General features: G+C 35.7%; 1 protein-coding gene across 25 annotated transcripts in view; it reads right to left on the reverse strand.

The window, feature by feature from the left end:
- Positions 1–18,002, reverse strand: part of nfasca (neurofascin homolog (chicken) a) — an 80,906-nt gene that overhangs the window by 55,839 nt on the left and 7,065 nt on the right. For 11 of the 25 annotated variants that reach the window (XM_047809277.1, XM_047809298.1, XM_047809292.1 and 8 more), the window contains exon 1: positions 11,276–11,471. The exons of 3 other annotated variants lie outside the window; for them this stretch is intronic. The gene's annotated coding sequence lies outside the window, so the exon portion shown is untranslated. Of the gene's footprint in view, positions 1–11,275; positions 11,472–18,002 lie in introns of those variants that run through there. 11 more of the 25 variants (XM_047809304.1, XM_047809328.1, XM_047809323.1 and 8 more) reach the window with 3 other exon arrangements.

Raw genomic sequence — 18,002 nt, forward strand, 5'->3', positions numbered from 1 at the left:
GAAACTCTGTCCATTGTAGCTCGATTTAAAGGCAGAGCACTAGCGTATAATGAGTTATAGTCAACAAATATTAGTGACACTTTAACAACAAATTTGACCTACTGGCTATTATGTTCACATTTATCAAATAATAAAACCCTCTGGCTGGATGTTTAATTAATAGAACATCTTAATGAACACCATAACCTGCATAGCAAGATTGGTAATTAAATATTTTATGGCCAGCGTTTGAATCAGTACAACCATTGCATCAAATGGCCTGGGAGGCAAAAAACATGGCTACCTATCTGAGAGGGAATTCCAAATGATTAATAACACAAATGTAATTTAAATTTGGAACAGTATATAGTATTCATTTGCTGTTGTTGTTTATTTTATTTTGTGTATTTTTAATTGCCATTACCTAAATTAGCATTGGAATATTCTTAATAAACTATGTTAGTTTAAATCAGTTTTCCCTTAATTATGAACCCCTAATTATTCAGTCACTGATCTTTTTCTCCAATATCCTTAATAGCTATGTATTCTTTAAATCTTCATTGAGCAGTCTCTGAAGCTAAATGCTTTGCTCTGGGCACTTCATTTATCTGTCTGATATCCCTTTGTGCAGCTCTGTCTGTCTCCATCTCATTTATACACACAATACCGGTTTTTCGGTATGTGGTTTTTCAGTTGATTGCAGTTTAAGAGAAATTTGAAATGGTTCTGCTACAAATGGCCAACAGCATGTGCAGATATTTTGCATAAATCTCTTTTGTGCCATACATGCATAATGGCAGGTGCTAAGTATCTCTTTCTAGCACCTGAAACAAGGAGTTTACCTACAAAAAAAAAATAATAATAATAATTATTATGCCACTAGGCAGGAATAAGCCAGATAATCTTGGTACGTTATAAATAAGAAATGTGTTTATATATTTATATATTTAATCAATAGAAAACAACAAAGACCAAGTTGCCCCAATGTGAGGTGGTGGAATAGCTCTCTTGTCCACCCCCACTCGTAGAACATCAGACAGACAGACAGACAGGCAGACAGACAGCCACGACACACAAACACACACACACACACACACACACACACACACACACACACACACACACACACACACACACACACACACACACACACACACACACAAACACACACACATCTTTCTTTATCTTCCTATTTGCCAACCAAAGAAATCCCCTTGTGATATATATTGCCTAAAGCAATTCGATTCAACTGCAAACATTCCAGGATGAACAATCTTCTGGGATCGAAACCCTTCTGTCTTGTCTTGCAATTTACATTCGGTTCACCCCTCAAGAAATTTAACAAGACAGTGAAAATGACTGCCAAGGCTCATTTTCTTGTTCTATCTATCTCCGCCCCTTTTCTGTTAATCTTATTCCTTCCCTACATCCCTCTCTTTCTTGGCCCAGTTTTAGCCCAACAATGGAGACAATTGGGTGCCTCCCTGAGGGCCAAGCTGGGTAAGTTTAAATATCAAAAGGCTATAGAGGATACCGGGGCAGACCCCAAGGAGAACTACTTTAGCTGAGCCTCCACTGTCCATCTGCTGGTGTGAGGTGAAAAAGACGGGAAATGTGAACAAGCATGGCTTATAGACAGTGACAGAATGTGTTCTGCGTGTTATCACTTTAATTTTTCTTCTTATTGTTTTTGAGACAGGCAAACATTCTTCTGTCAGCTGTCATGTGATGCTGCCTGCCAGACACATTTTTTTAATTTATTTCATTTTTTACCCCATTGTTCTCCAGATTTGTCAATTTGGTCAAGTTGCTCTGGGTTGTGGATCAGAAGGTTCAAGCCCCAGCACTGCCAGACTGCTACTGCTTGGTCCTTGGGCCAGATCTCATAGCTGCCCTTGTCTCTGATCCCAACCTCCAAAACTTGGATTTGTGAAGAAAAGAATTTTGCAATTGTTGTGTGTGGCAAAAATAAAGCCACCTTCTTAATAATTCAATTTCAATTTCAATTCAATTTACTTGTATAGCGCTTTTAACGATTGACATTGTTTCAAAGCAGCTTTATAGATGCATAGAAACAGAATAAAAATTGTAAACTTTAAAATTACATCAATATTTATGATGTAATAGGGATATACTTTCCCTAATGAGCAAGCCTTAGGTGAAGCTGGCAATAAAAAAACTCCATGAGATTATATGAGGAAACCTTGAGAGGAACCAGGCTCCAACAAGTATATAATGTAAATGTAAATACTGTCCTTTCTACATTATAATAATGACCTTTCTACATAACAGAAGATCTGATTCATTTAAAGCATGGGTGTCCAACCTTATCCATAAAGAGCCAGTGTGGGTGCTAGCTTTCATTCCAGCCATGCCAAGAAGCCACAACTTATAGTATTTTGAAAGCCAAGGTCAACTGATTAAATGTGTGGAATAAAAGGTGCAGCTCCAGCTTGACTGGAAGAAAAACCTGCATCCACACCGGCCCATTTTGGATAAGATTGGACACCCCTTTTTTAAAGTGTTGTCTTACAGCTGTTCTTAGTGACATCACAAAGTCTCACTACAATATTATATTTCTGGTACCAAACCAGTGTTATTTATCCACAGACAGACCCAGCTGCTTGTTACATGTCACTTGGCATGCCTGATGTGCATCTTGTGATAATAACGATGTTTCTTAGCACGTGGGCCTCTGCCACAGTGGTCTTCACCCCTGACCCTTTGACCCCAGTAACACCACGCCATTAACACTGCTTGTTATCTACCACACACCAGCAGGAATATCCAGGTCTGTGCAATGGGGGATGTCAAACAATATATTAAGACAAGAAAAAAGGTTTCAATATTGCATCGTAACCTTTTCTCCATTGTTCTAAGAGCAGGGGTTTTGAACAAGTGGAGCTTTGTGATCAGAGGCCTGGGTTTGGTTACCATTTAGGTCTCTGTCAAAGAAAAGTGATCAACTTGCCACAACCATCTAGGTATATTTAATTGTGTCATATCAAGTGACATCTAAACAGTCAAATTTTCCTAAACAATCAGGCGTCATTTTGAAAAGGTAGCAATGAATGTTATCAAAACCAGTCGTAAGTACTGTACAGCATGATGTGTTAATCCACCTTTTATGGCTTTGTTATATTAATGTTGACAAATGTTTCATTATATTGCAACATTTTGCAAGCAGGATGTCTTAAATATTTAAAATAAATCTAAAATAATAAATTATTTCACATTAGCCTGTTTTTATTGACTATGAGTAATTATTTTTATAAAATCATGTGGAAATCTGACATTTTAAATTTTACAGTGATCTACAAAAAAAGTATAATGAATATATCACAATTTGCACTTAGTTTCCATTTAGAAGAAGAAGAAGAAGAAGAAGAAGAAGAAGTAGAAGAAGAAGAAGAAAAGGACAAATAATTAATTATGTATCTTACAGACTATAAAAGAAAATAAACAAAAAAAACTTTTCTTTTTCAGCAAGTGTGTTTTTAGGATTTCTTGCTAATGGATACCCATATGTGCTTTTCTTCAGACATCTGCCGTTTAATGAGCACTCAAATGGCCCTAGATCCAGGGAAAAACACTTTACACAAAGGTTAAAAGGAGCCTGAGGGTCAGATGCACAGCAGCAACAAAGCAAGACAAATCCTGTTAACGGATTCCCTGCTATCAACTATACTAAATCAAACAGACTCAAAAAGAAAAACGTAAGTGGTAGAATTGTAAGGCCAAAAAAAATTATTTCTTACTCAGTGAAAGATAGACATACATAAACTGAGCTACAAGTAGGATCCATAAGTAACTTCCTGTCAATAAGTGAGTCATTATTTAATGTAGGTTATGTTCAATATCTCTTAGCAAGCATTATTATATGTGGTAGCCTAGTGGTTAAGGTGTCAGACTACTTAGCTTAAATCCCAGATCCATCAAGTTGCCACTGCTGGGCCCCTGAGCAAGGCCCATTAACCCTCAATTATTCGTATTTGTATACATTGAAAAAATTGTGAAAATTCTGTAAATGTAAATAATAATAATTATAATGAAACAATACTAAAATTAGAGGTGACCAATTAAAGGGAAAAACTAGTGACTGTTATGAAGTGGGGGCATTTAATTTTAATTCAACTAACTGGTCACGTTCATCGTATGATGAAATCCTTGTCATGATGTTCGTGGTCTCATAAGGGTGATGGAATGGTTTATGAGGATAAAAATAATGTAAATCATATTCTATGACTTTCTAAGTCATCAGATCTAAATCCAGTTGAACAGCTATGAGAAACTCTGGATCAACTAGTTAGACAACCGCCAGAATCTTCATAATACCATCTTTTGGAAGGAGGGGTAAATTTGTAAAGTACAAGTACAGATTTTTTTACTAATCTATACCAAAATGCTTTGAGGATATTCTTGTGGCTTGTGGCACCCCACCATTGATTAATTATTGATACAAATTATAGTCATAACAATAAATTATTAATTTATAATTGTCACTACTAGGTATCAAACTACGAGTTTGTGAATATTGTAAACAAAAATAAAGACTAAATTCAAGCTGACAAATTTTATGACATTATTATACAGTTACACATAGGTTCGTATAAATTGTAGGTATATTAAACTAACCAAATATTACCTATTGATGGAAGCAATATCATTAATATATTTTGTCAATTCTTGACCTCAGAGGGGATCTTAATCTACTCAAGGCTGGATTCTGAGTGTGAGTATTTGAAGCATTTGTCCTTATATGAAGTCTAAAATTGATCATCTCTGGCCATGTTTACAGTCTATCTGCAACCATTAAAGAACAGTTATACTGGCTTTAGCCATTAAATTGAGTCATAGAAAGATTATATTTATTTGGGAGAAAATGTATGCCTGTATGTACACAAAAATAATTTAATCTAATGCAGAAACACCTACAGAATATTTAGTATTTGATAGGGCTTTCAGGAAGCTTTTAAGTATGTATTTTTTTATTCAATAAAGGAACATATAGAACATTATATATATATGTATACATATATATATGTTCTATATGTTCCTTTATTAACAAAAATTAATAATAGAGCTGAGGACTAAAGTTTACATATACCTAGGCTATAGACATTCAAACTCTATTTCAGGTTAATTGGGTTATCTACTTTATTTTCATAAGTGGTGAATGTAAAATAAGAGCTATGAGACAGATTCAGCTTTTGTTTACTATATAACAAGCATATACATGTATATTATAAAGAAATGCATGGTGGGTGCTGTTCTATGTACTGCACTGTGTACTGTAGTGTATTGTACTGTCTTGTAGTATATAGTATTGTCTGCTTTGTCTCCTGTCTTGCACTGTTTGCACACACATTAACTTTATGTGAAACTGTGTCAATTTACATAGACTTTAGTTCTGTGTTGTTTTATGGAGCTCTGCATATTATCTAGCACGTATAAGAACATTGTTTCATTCTCTGTGGACTGAAAAAACTACATACAGTTAAAATGACAATAAGACCTGCTTGAATTGACTTGAAATGTTTTTAGTATTTGGTGAAATTGCCTTTTAATCGCTTAATTTGAATCAAATGCTTGGGGTAGTCTTCCGCAACCTTCTTGCAATACTCTGCACTAATCCATTTCTACTAACAGAATTCAGGTCATGGGTTTGGATCATTATGCTGCTGAAACACAAAGTTACAACCATATAACTTTTAACTGGCTCATGTCTTGAGATGTTGCTTCAGTGTAACTAGATAAACCTTTCTATTGATGTTTTTTTCTAAAGCAAAACACCTCTACAACATGATGCTGCCATCCCCATGCTTCACAACTGATTCCCAGTCTGTCTAATCAGTTTGTTTATTGTTTCATCTGAACACTCCCTGTCCTGCTGATTACCTTCAAACTTCAATGTGGTGTCACCAGTTCATTTGTTGTCATCTTGGGTTCAGGATAACGTTTCCGACCAAAGTTTGTTCATGCCTAGGAGTTCCTTTGTGCTTGTGACTTCAACTGTGGCAGCAAATAATAGTATAATTGCATGCATGTAATGTGTAATGCTGAGTGGTCAGTTCATCTAAACATATGAATTTTTTTTTTTTTAATCTAGAGGAATATTGCAGACAGAGTACAATTTCAACATATATTTTATCAGAGCCATCTCATTTTCAAATTAAGGTCTACACTGGGCAATGAATGTATCATCAGAAACAGTAATATCTTTTAAAATAAAGGACATTTTCATCCTCTATACAAACAAGTATGACATTTCACTAGATATTTTTTTTCTCATTCTCAAACATCTGCCCTACTGCTGTGGGTAGCTTTTTAAAATATAGTGCAGGCCTAAAGTAAATCTTATGCAGATATTATCATGATATTTATATGTTGCTATTGTTCTCATCCTATACATTAAAGTGAATATAAAAAAACAAGACAGAACACTATACCTGACAGATGGCTACCTTGCTTTGATGATGCACATAAAATGAACAAAAGCAACATAAGTCATTGTTTTAAGTTCTTTGTGCTTTTAAGAGAAAAAACTGACTTTGATCAGTGTGTTAGATCTGAGGCTACAGCCATGTGTATTTTTTTTTTACCCAGAAATAACAATTTAACACAAACAAAATAGGAATTGCAAAAAACTTCAAAGTATGTCTACTGGTTACAAAAAATGTATTCCCTTATGGATTCCATTTTTACAGTCAGGACTTTCCTTCTCTTCTGAATCCATTGCGGCTTAAGGGAAAATCTCTGAATATGGAAATACAGATTTAGATGAAAGAGAAAAGCCCTTTGCAGTCAATTACTATAGGCATATGCATTAATGTCTAATTCTGGAGGACTGTAATGGTGTTTCATTGTCAAACAATTCACCGAGTTTGCTCTTGTAACAGGCTGAAGGTCCAACAGGACAGTAAAGAGAGCATGAAGGAAAACTCAAATGCCTGCTAATAATTACACATAATCATGCAATTATAAGAGCTGAAGACTGAAAATAGACACAGTCATCAAATTATAAAATAAATTTAAGGAGGTTGTTAATACCTGCACTGTTAAATACTCCAATAAAAATGTATTACAAATAGAAATCCAGCATTTTTTTTAAAACTACCTTTTCTATGTACACTGGTTCCTATATTTCCCTTACTTCACTTAGATAAGGTCAACCCGGTGAGGATACTGAGGCATCTATAGATGTACCAGGTCCAATTAGATTCTGCTTCATGATGTATTCTGACATTCTAAGAGGTGATGCCAACTCCATGAGGTCTTTGAGGACAACAACCTCCTCATCAGTACACATTTGTCAGACTGTATATTTATAAATCACACCCTCCAGTGTCACCCAAATGAGGATGAGTTTCTCTTCCGAGTCTGATTCCTCTCAAGCTTTCTTCCTCTTCCATCTAAGGGAGTTTATTCTCACCACAGTCACCTCAGGCTTGTTCATTGGGGATAAATACAAACACATTTATATACTGTATAAACCTAATATTAATTTTTATATTTCTTGTATTATGTTTCTTATGTTCAGTAAAGCTGCTTTGAGATAATGTCCATTGTTAACAGCGCTATACAAATACATTTGAATTGAATACTTAAGTTAGGCATCAGATTGAGTCCTGATCTGATATGTGATTTTAGATAAGCATATAATCAGAACATTTATTAAAATTATAAAGTTTTTCTAAAAATAAGAAAAATAAGTCCTAGTTTAAATGGTGTAGGACTGCTGTTTTTCTTTAGTGTCCTGAGGACACTAGATGATGATCTGACATCCCTAAATGATAGAACTGCACAAACATGGCCTAAAACTATTTGACTAACAAAACTACAGCCACCCAAATATATGCTGTTTCCCAGCAACACCAGAGCCGGTGAGGTTTTACTTTTATAATCAATGTGTTATTACAAATGACATATTAAACCCATGCCCATTCACAAATCTAATGATATGAGAGACTTATACTCAATCACAAATAAGTGATAACTGTGCTGTTTTAAATGGAAGGTACTGGTATTTTCCAGTCATGAATAATTGAAAGAAATTCATGCATATGCTAGAGGACAAAATGCATTGATTCAAGACCACAAACAGCTGACACTCTATTCTTGTTTTGCTATTGTTTTAAATCCATAACCAGACAGCACATTTACTGAACCCAGACAGAGTGCCCTTTTGTGTTTTTTGAGTCCTCCAATACTGTTTTGCCATCCTCGTTGTTGTTCCAAGGCCCGGGAGCAATCTAGCAACACACAAGGTTCTGTTAAAACAAGCGGAATGCTCTTCTCTTGCTGATCCCTTTTAATCGTGCCCTCCTCCAGACGCACCCTTCTCACAATAACTCACCCCTCAACGGGAGCAAGCTGCTGTTTCAGAGCTAAAAATAGACCGTTGGAAAAAAACAAAAGCCAGCAAACTAAAAGGTGTGCATCCAGTTTCTGTATGAGAAACCTGAGCTTGCTTGGCATTTGGCTTCAGGGTGAGGGGGAGAAGTCATTGCTATATAAAGATATGGATAATCTTAAGTGGAGGGAAAGGTGTTGTGCATGTCATGTTCTATATAACAAAAAGTCATAGAATGCCATGGCAATAATAAACATTGTTGTTAGACAATAAAACTAAAAAAACTACATTTAAACACATATTATCCTGTGTGTATACTGTACAGTAAAAATTAAAGAAGTGACTTTAGGATTCTCCTGGGGACATTTATTGTATTATTCTAGAAACAGAGATGAGATGATTATGTTACCTCTAATGCTATTTTAATTGCAGACATCCAGTACCTGCTATGATCAGCATGGAAGGACAAATGCCACTCTATGCCATATCTACAACATGATGCCAAACAGGAGGATTACTTCAAATTAATCCACATGGCAGAAAATTATGATAACAGGTAAAACTGCTCAAGCTACGATCACTGAAAAAACTAAGAAAGCAATGCAATTATGAAATCTGTAGTTTACAATACTACTTTTGTCAAATTCCAATAATTCAGATCATACCAATGTCACTTATATTATTTCAAGAGCTACACACAGTAGTTTAATGGTCACCATCTAATGGTGATTTACAGTACTGCAGTTCAGAGCAAGCAGGGAAACTGCAAGTCACTATCTGCAAGTTTCTATACACTGAAATTAACAATAAAATGTTTGATTGTAGAAAAATACTGTAAGTCTAGCCAAATGCCTACAGTATGCCAGTTTTTCATCATTTTTGAGGTCTGTCCTCAAATTGGAGCTCTGGGTAGTCAGTTTTCATCCTAATATACGGTGAACCACTATTGTTCTTGCACTGTTTTTATAAATAGATAATAAAAGGACTCCTTTAATTAACCTCACACAATAGACCAAATGACTCTAATATCTTTTTCCCATTCAGGTGAACAGATCTCTGTCAACAATCAAACATTCGGAGATCAGACACCGTGGGTCACATTTCACTTTAGGGTAAATTAGGCCTCAGTGGAACAAAATATTACTGCAATCTGAATGAAGATGATGACATATGTATCTCTTGGTCATTCACACCAAATGGTCCAGCTCAGAGGGAGTTGTGGGAGTGGGGTATTGGCAAAGTCACATGGCTATAAATACAAGCTTCATTGTATATTTAATTCATGGTAGAAAACTTGTTCAGTCAGCAGAGCCATTGTTATAAGGCTTCCCATGCTACTGGATGTAATTACACAACAGGACATTATATCTGTCGACGTTAAGTTAGAAATTAAAGGTGTCAACATGAAAAGCAAAATGTGAACTCAAACTATCCTACCTAAACTACATTTCTTTTAAAAGAAAGTGTATATTTGATCATCTGAGTATGCTGCAAATTGAATTATTCATAATGTAATAATACCTTGAAAGTATCCGCTCAAGTTTTGTACTGGTTCCTTGTTGTTGTTTTTTTTTGTTTTTGTTTTTTTTAAGCCTTCTTCTTGTTGAAAAGTCTGATATACATTACAAAACACCTAATTACATTGTTGTAATTTTCCATAGCAAATAATTCAACTTTCACTGTTTTTTGCTAACACATGACCATGCATAAGTTACAATTTTCACAAATCACTTCATGTGAAAAATGACAAAAGTTTCAGCTTATTGTTATTTTCTATATTTTCAGTTGTAGCACAGCATTTAATATCATCTTCTGTAAGTGAGCACTATGTAATACACAAAACTGTGATGTAGAATTACCATGTAATGATTTCTTCATACTGTATTATTACTATCTTTACCACTGTGAAAGATCTTGTAATAAACTGTTATATGTATTAGTGTCTACACTTTCAGGCAAAACAGGTCAAATATTTTACCACACCTTGTAGCTAAGGTGGTACCCTTACCTTTTATACATTTATTATTATACATGTATTATTATAATTCAATTAGAAACAATGATACAGTGTATCTTTAAAAAGGTACATAAGATTCAAGGTACATAATTAGACATTTTAGATTAAAGCATTAAAAATACACTACATGCAGATGTTTAAGATTGATGGTAACACCTCTTTTACAGGCTTACTGTGTGTATAGTAGACCTCTTAGTGATTCTGAATGTATTCCATCAGTTTAGTAGTTTCTTAACGTGGTCATTATATCTATGTGGACAAAAATTTCACAAGGATAAACTGCGTCCCTGACCTCTGCATAAAGTTTTAGCCCCCCCCCCCCCCCCTCAAATATGAACAGGATATTACGTAGTCACTAGGTAAGCTAATATAATTAGGATCAATGATAACCCAACAATCATTTTATTGCAATCAGCTTATAATACACTTCTGCATCTCCAGCACTATAGGCCCGTTTTACGCAGAGACAGAGGCACTTCCAGCATCCTCCCCTGTATCTGTCCCCCTCCCAGCATGCGGCTGCATTCGGCCATAAAAACAACTTATCAGCCTTATATAAGCCCGTATTTCACTATAATGGCTTTTGTGTTTGAGTAGTCAAGAGACGATGTTTGTCAAACTCTTTCTTACACACAGCTTGTGCGTTGCTACGAATATAGCGGCTTGTTTATCATTTGCGCAGACAAGCAAAAGATGACAGCGCATCACGGAGCGATGCGCAAAGTACGGCTGAGAAGGAAAAACTGGGGATTTCCAGATCAGATCGCTCATCTTTCAATTCCGTGTATAGAAATGAAACGGCAGAATCACCGGCTTTATGTGTTGCCTGTTTTATCCGTGCACCTGCCTTTAGCCTGTGCGGTGAGGCCGCTGCGTCCGGCTCGCAGGAACCGCGCAATGATCGAAATCGACGTTTTGCTTCTTACCTGAGGAAGCACCAATTTCACCCTGTATTCCTCTGTCGAGTTGTACACCAGTGCGAGCAGATCTCGGTTTAATGCGGTACTGATGAGTGGAATGTAGATGTCCTCTCTTGTCCCCGGCTGTCTCCGAAACGGCCGTTTCCTCAACGGAGCGCGCACCCGCTCATCCCACGCGCGCGTTCCCGTTTCACTCTCACACTGAAAGTGAATGTGGAGCGGGAGCGCGCATCAGCACTGGACAGGTGTTAATGCCAGTGGTCTGCCGTATTCTCATTTGGGCCTGATAGGAATTTGTGAATTTCTTGAAAAATGAAAATGAACATATTTATACACTATATAGCCTAAAATTAAATGCCACAATATGTGAAAGTTTTTTTTTTCTTTTTTTTTTTTTTTCAAATTTATGTTATTAGAACACTATTTCCTTCATGTTCTTATTTTTACATATGTACACACAAAATCACATCCAGACTATAGATCTCTAACATGGGTTCAAATCTGTACCCTGTAGCACTGACCATGAAACCATTTGGAGACACATTTAGAGACTTAATCTATACAGTTCTGAATTCATTCTGCTGACTTGATGGTTTATGGCAAGCATAGCGATGGTGGGTGTTAACTTTATCAACGAAATCTATAATTAGATAAATAAAGTAATATGGAAAGAAATGGTTATGCCAGCATGGGACTCCCACCCTGTGGATTCTGGGAAAAGACACAAAGGTTCATTACAATTAGAAGGCCAAGAGACATGTTTCAATTTAAAAAAAGTCATATATATAATAATTAGTACATAAAAAATTATATGATATGACACTAATAAAACTCACTGGGCTCAATAATGTATGCTGTACAAAACATGCAATTTCATGCAATTTCAAACATACAATTTCAAAAACACACTATAAATGTGAATTACATTTAGTACATTTATTTCCTCCTTTTTATGTTGATGAAAAACTTTAAACAATAGAAATAAACAAAATATAAACATTACCAAAGAGACAAAATATTAACCTAAACTCAATCAAACTTAAATAAAACAGGACATAAATTAGGTTAAAAAAAACTCTAATCAATAAAAGGTCAAATTGTAGAACTAACGGAAATCCATAGAAAATACAGGACATGTGCATGATGCACAATTAAGGAGTTTGTGCTTAATACATGCTAGGTAGCAAAACAGGTCAACAATGAGCTTCTTTACACCTGCACGCTCAGATGTGCAGTATATTCAGCCAATGATTTGCAAACAACCGCAGTAGAAACCACTTAATTCAGAAATTTGAAGTGTGTTGTGAGTGCAGCAAAGCACCTGGACAAGCAGGAAGGAATTGTAAGCAACAAAGTAAGCAAAGCAGCAACACCAGCATGCTTCATGACTGAACAGTAAAGCCAGATGAGCCAAGTGGTGCTATTGGGTGCAAACAATTGGAAATCTGCCAGTAATTACTACTCTATTAAACAATATTGAGAACTCATTGCATTGTAACATACTATCTACTAACATACATAGACATTTCCCCATTGTGGGACAAATAAAGGTATATCTTACCTTATCTTATCTCTAACTATTTACAGTATGTACAACCAAAGATTACTCTGGCACCAACAAATATAATAATCAGTCTGTTAGCGAGTGGACATACAGTATAACATACAGTACAACAACCAAGTTTGATCCAGAATGCTACAGGCTATAGTATGCTAAAGAGACAACAGGTTTTCAGTAAGAGCACATGACCATGGCGAAAGGGGCCTATGAAGGCAAGTGGAAAGTGTAAGGATTTTACTACAGTTGCACCTTGTGGTAAACCCTCTGTATTATTCTGGTGGAGTGTTCTCTTGATTGTTGACATATACACTGATTCTTTTACCTTCTGAAGTGAGTGCTTGATCTGGCCAACTTTTGTAAAGCATTTTTTCTTTACCAGGGATATATTTCTGCTGGCATCTACCACAGTTGTTTTTCATAGTCTTCTAAACATTTTGCGGTACCTTAGCTCACCAATCTTTTTTTATGAATGTATTAAATATTAGATTATTATAATTAATAATAGTGTAAATATTTGATCTCATAAATATTAGAGTAGTTGATGCCACACTTAAGGTTTTTGCTATCTCTCCAATGGGTTTGTTTGAATTTTTGATTGATTGCTTCACTGCTAGTGATAACTCTTTAGATTTCTTTAGATTTTTAGACTCCAAAATTAAGTGAAATATTGAGGGAATAACACACATCAACAAAACAATTTATGTGAGGTTGATATCCAGATCTATTTTGATGGTATTTAAATATTATAACATGGGCATTATAACCGCTCCACAACCACAAACAATGCTAGAACACACAATCAGTCCATGAATACCCCACTGTTCTATAGACATTGTTCATTCCCAGCCTGAATCTACACTATCTCATATGACTCAATAACACTCTTTTACAGATCAGTATTATATGCAGCCAGGCACAAGGAGACATATATAATACAGTTCTTATGTCTTTACTGCACAGCCTTAGAAAGAGCCACACAGGCATGTCACTGTTGCACTTTATAGTGTATACATTTAATGTGCCATGGCTCCAGTATCCCAGCTCAATCTTGAGTACAGATTACAATGTGTGGAGTGTCTATGCATGCAATAACTTGACCAGAAATTAAAATAAACAAGCCTAAGAAGACCCAATCAATGTCCAGCAAGAATAAAATGTGCCCCCTCAGTTGAAAAGCAAACACAACAAGCCCACTTAAAGATACCCAGGGACCTACTCACAGGCAAGCTCCTTCCAATCTCCTTACCACAATGACCATAGGGAAACATTGTCTTAGATTTTATCACTGACCTGCCTTGATCCCATGGTGATGGTCATAATTTTGGTCATTGGAATGTCCTCTTCCTTATCTATCAAAATTGCCTTTAAAGCTGCTGAGCTCATCTTCACCCAAGTATTCAAAAACTATGGGAATTCTGAAGCTATAGTAAGTGACTAGGGATCCCAATTCACATCCCGTATATGATGAAGCTTCTTGAAAGCCTAATGGTTCAAGAGCAGTGAACAAGAGTGCACACCAACAGCTGGAACATGTAACCCAAAGGGTCAAGGAATTCACAGAAAGACCTCATAATGCCCTGCCGTACTATATAATCAGTAGCGTGTGGCTCTCCTTGATGGATGTAAGAAACTCATACACCAATATACTGGTCCCTTCAAAATGCTGAACCTACAGTACCATGACACTGCCACCTTGTACCCATAATCCACATTACAGAGGTCCCGAGATAAAAACATCCCCCTTCCACACCCCCACTTCCTCTGGACACTGAAGTACAATCGTTCATTCCAGGTTTTTCATTCTCAAGGAGATCCAAGGCACCCCCAAAAAAAGGAACAGCTATAATATCAAAGTATATGCATTGTCACATACCTACTCAGCCTTATGTTTCTGAGTTACAATTATGATTCTGGTGTAGGTCTTTGTTTCTTGCAAAAGTGACTCTGTTTGCATATTGCCTGTCTGCCTGTTTGCTGACTTTGCGTCTACTTGATTTGAATTTGTTTGTCACTGGTAACTTAAAGAGTCATAACCTGCAACTGTCACTGTCTCTGCAACCTGACAATGTAATGAACACAGTAAATCCTACACACTAAACACTTCACCATGTAACTTTACATAGAACTAACTGAAAAACTTTATCATCCAAAGGACACCATATCCATCATGTTGCATGGTGGTGATAGCATCATGCTATGTTGCTGCATCTCCACTGAGACTGGGGCTCTAGTCTCGATAGAGGGAATCATGAATAGCTCAAAAACAAAAAACAAAAAACAAAAAAAAACAGGCCAACTGAAGTGATATTAACCAAAAGCACAAACCTAAGTTAATAATAGAATGACTTTGGAATGCTCCAGTCATCGCCAAAATGATATCCCATTGAAAACCTGTGGAATTCCTTGAAAAGGGCTGTACACAGGAAATTTTGTATTAATTTGGTGTATTTTTGCAAGGAAGAGCATGTTAGGTTTTGGTGCTTCATGAAAGTTATTGTTAAGGGTGTGTACCAGGTTAGTGTAATGTTTTTTGAAACATTTCTTTGATTTGTTTTGCTTTGGTTGCTATTACTTTTAATGTGGAAAATATCTGACATAATTTATTTTGATGTCATACTGTATTTTACATTGCAAAAACCTGCAATTTTAACATTGTGTGTAGACTTTTAATATCCTTTTTTTAAATAAAGATAATGAATACATTTCTATCATTAACTGCCAAAAATCATAAACATGGAAAAATAAAAATAGGAATGTTGTCATTAATTCAAAATTTTTACAAATGCTCACCATGAACATTGGTGTATAACAAAATAATCCTAGCTAGAAACTCTAGAACAACATTAGAAATATCAATATAATTTACAGATTCTTTTACATGTTCAACCCTCAAAGAGTAAATATTAACTGTCTTTAACAGTGATTTTGCCTTCCAAAACATGATTGGAAGCTTTTTTTTTGATGATGATAAAAACAAGTAAAGTTTGATGCTTCCCAAGGCCCACTGCTCTTTACTCTTTACTTGCTAACTTTATGTACAATTATTCACAAACATGGTATTTACTTCCACTCTTATGCCAATGACAGACAGCTTTCAGCATAGAGTTTCAGACAGCAGTTTCAGAACAGAGTTTAGTACAGATGCCAGTTCAAAAAAGTTGAGCAGACTATAAAGTATATAAGGTACAGTTAGTAGAGAATGGCATAGTCTGAGTGTTTACTAAAATGTGTTTGTAGAACCTGGCCTTCTACAACTCTTCTTGTACCAGAGAGTTAGAAATGCATATTTGCTGAAATTTAGACTAAAAACACAGTTATCACTGCTCTACTTCATAGTTTATTGTTATAGATGGGATATTATTTGTTATCACACTATCCAGTGTCACCCAGATGAGGAAAGGTTCCCTTGATGTTCCCTTGAGGTTCCCTTCGTTCCACTCATGTTGTCTCATGGAGTTTTCTTTGCTACTGTCTGCTTTGGTTTGCTTATTAGGGATAAATTAAAATTACAATTTTATATCCGGATTTCTGTAAAGCTCCCTTGTGGCAATGTACACTGGTCAATTGTGACAATGGTCCAAAGAGGTAATACACAAAACCCCATTGTGAAGTAACTGTAGGAGGAGATGGATAAATTTGATTTTGCCAAAATGGTTGACATGGAAATTGTATAAGTGTCTCATGATCCTTAACTTTGATTGCACATATAAAATTGAAATGAAATAGCTGCTTTGGTGTCAGTGTAATGGGGAGGTGAAGGTTTTCGTTAATGTATAGCGCCTCCAAGTGGCCAGGTTTGTGCACAGCCTTGAAAGCTAATACCAGAAAGTGTACCAAGAAAGCACTCCTGAGAAATGACTCACTATATAGTGGCTATATCATCTGCCTGAGCAAAATTCTTTGAGTAAACTTTGGTCAGAACCCTAGCTGATGTACACCAAATTAGGTGGTGATAAAATCAATGGTCTATGACTATTTCACAAAAGTAAGTTTTTTAAAAAAAATTTGAAATGTTTTTTCCAGCATGGTGGTGTCTGATTTCTATCATTTATTATGACCCAGGAATTCTGGAAAAATAAGGATCATAACTCATAACAACAAACAATTCAAATGTTATTATCAAAAATAACCTCTGAAATTTGGCCTGTTGTTGGCACCACAAAAACTGATGGACTGATTCAAAATTTGGTGCCTTGGATAGACTGTGCTCTATGAGGGTACCAGATTCCCCCAGCATCAACCTAGGGCTTAATTGGTCTGCCATAGAAAACCATTGAAAAAAACAATAATGCCAAGATGGCCAAAGAAAGAAAAATGTCCAACACAGGTTTCATGCTTTCTCAGCTAGGGTTCTTAACTGTGATGGTGCACAAGACATTTGGTTTGAACATCTGCTTTGGTTCCATTGTAGTAGGCATTTAACTTTTTTCCCTCAGTTTTTCTGATATAGTGCCTTGGAAACATCATTCAGATTAGACCAAAGTGTAAAATAAAAAATTAATTTTGGTAAAAACCCTCTGCAGATGATACATACTAAATTTTGTGGTGATAGAATCAACCGTCTGGGGCTAATTCACAGATTTTTCAAAAAAATGTAAAATGGCAGAAAATCCCTGGCAGACTTTAAAGCCAGTGAGTGCATTCAAATTATGCACTTACTTATAAAAGTAACACACACTTAAAAAAATTTCCTCTGTGTATAGTAGGTTAAATGTAGAATATTTTTCACATTTAGTGGACTCCAATTAGTTTTCAGATTCTAACATGTATAGATTCATTACATAAGTTGTCAAATCACTGAAGGTCAAACACTGCATCCTTCATCCGTGTACTGTACTTCTGACAGAGTACAGGTGGTACAGAGTTCAGAAATTCTGCTGCTAAATGACCACAAAATAATCTTTGACGAAAATGTGTATTTGCTTTAGAGATTGCACCATTAACTACAAGATTGTATAGCTCAGAGAGACCCAGGACTGCTGGTATATTAAACACTATACATGTGTACATGTGCGCTATGATGTCACACTTGAATGACAGTCAAATATTATTTCTCAAGAAAGAGATTGTGTTTTGATTGAATAAGTACACAACAGCATGACAGAATTCTTGTATCAGATGGTGTTGATTAATATTCTTTCACAGCAGCTGTTACACCATTTACAAGTGTAA

The sequence above is a fragment of the Tachysurus fulvidraco genome, chromosome 2, assembly GCF_022655615.1.
Source record: "Tachysurus fulvidraco isolate hzauxx_2018 chromosome 2, HZAU_PFXX_2.0, whole genome shotgun sequence".
NCBI classification, from domain to species: Eukaryota; Metazoa; Chordata; class Actinopteri; order Siluriformes; family Bagridae; genus Tachysurus; species Tachysurus fulvidraco.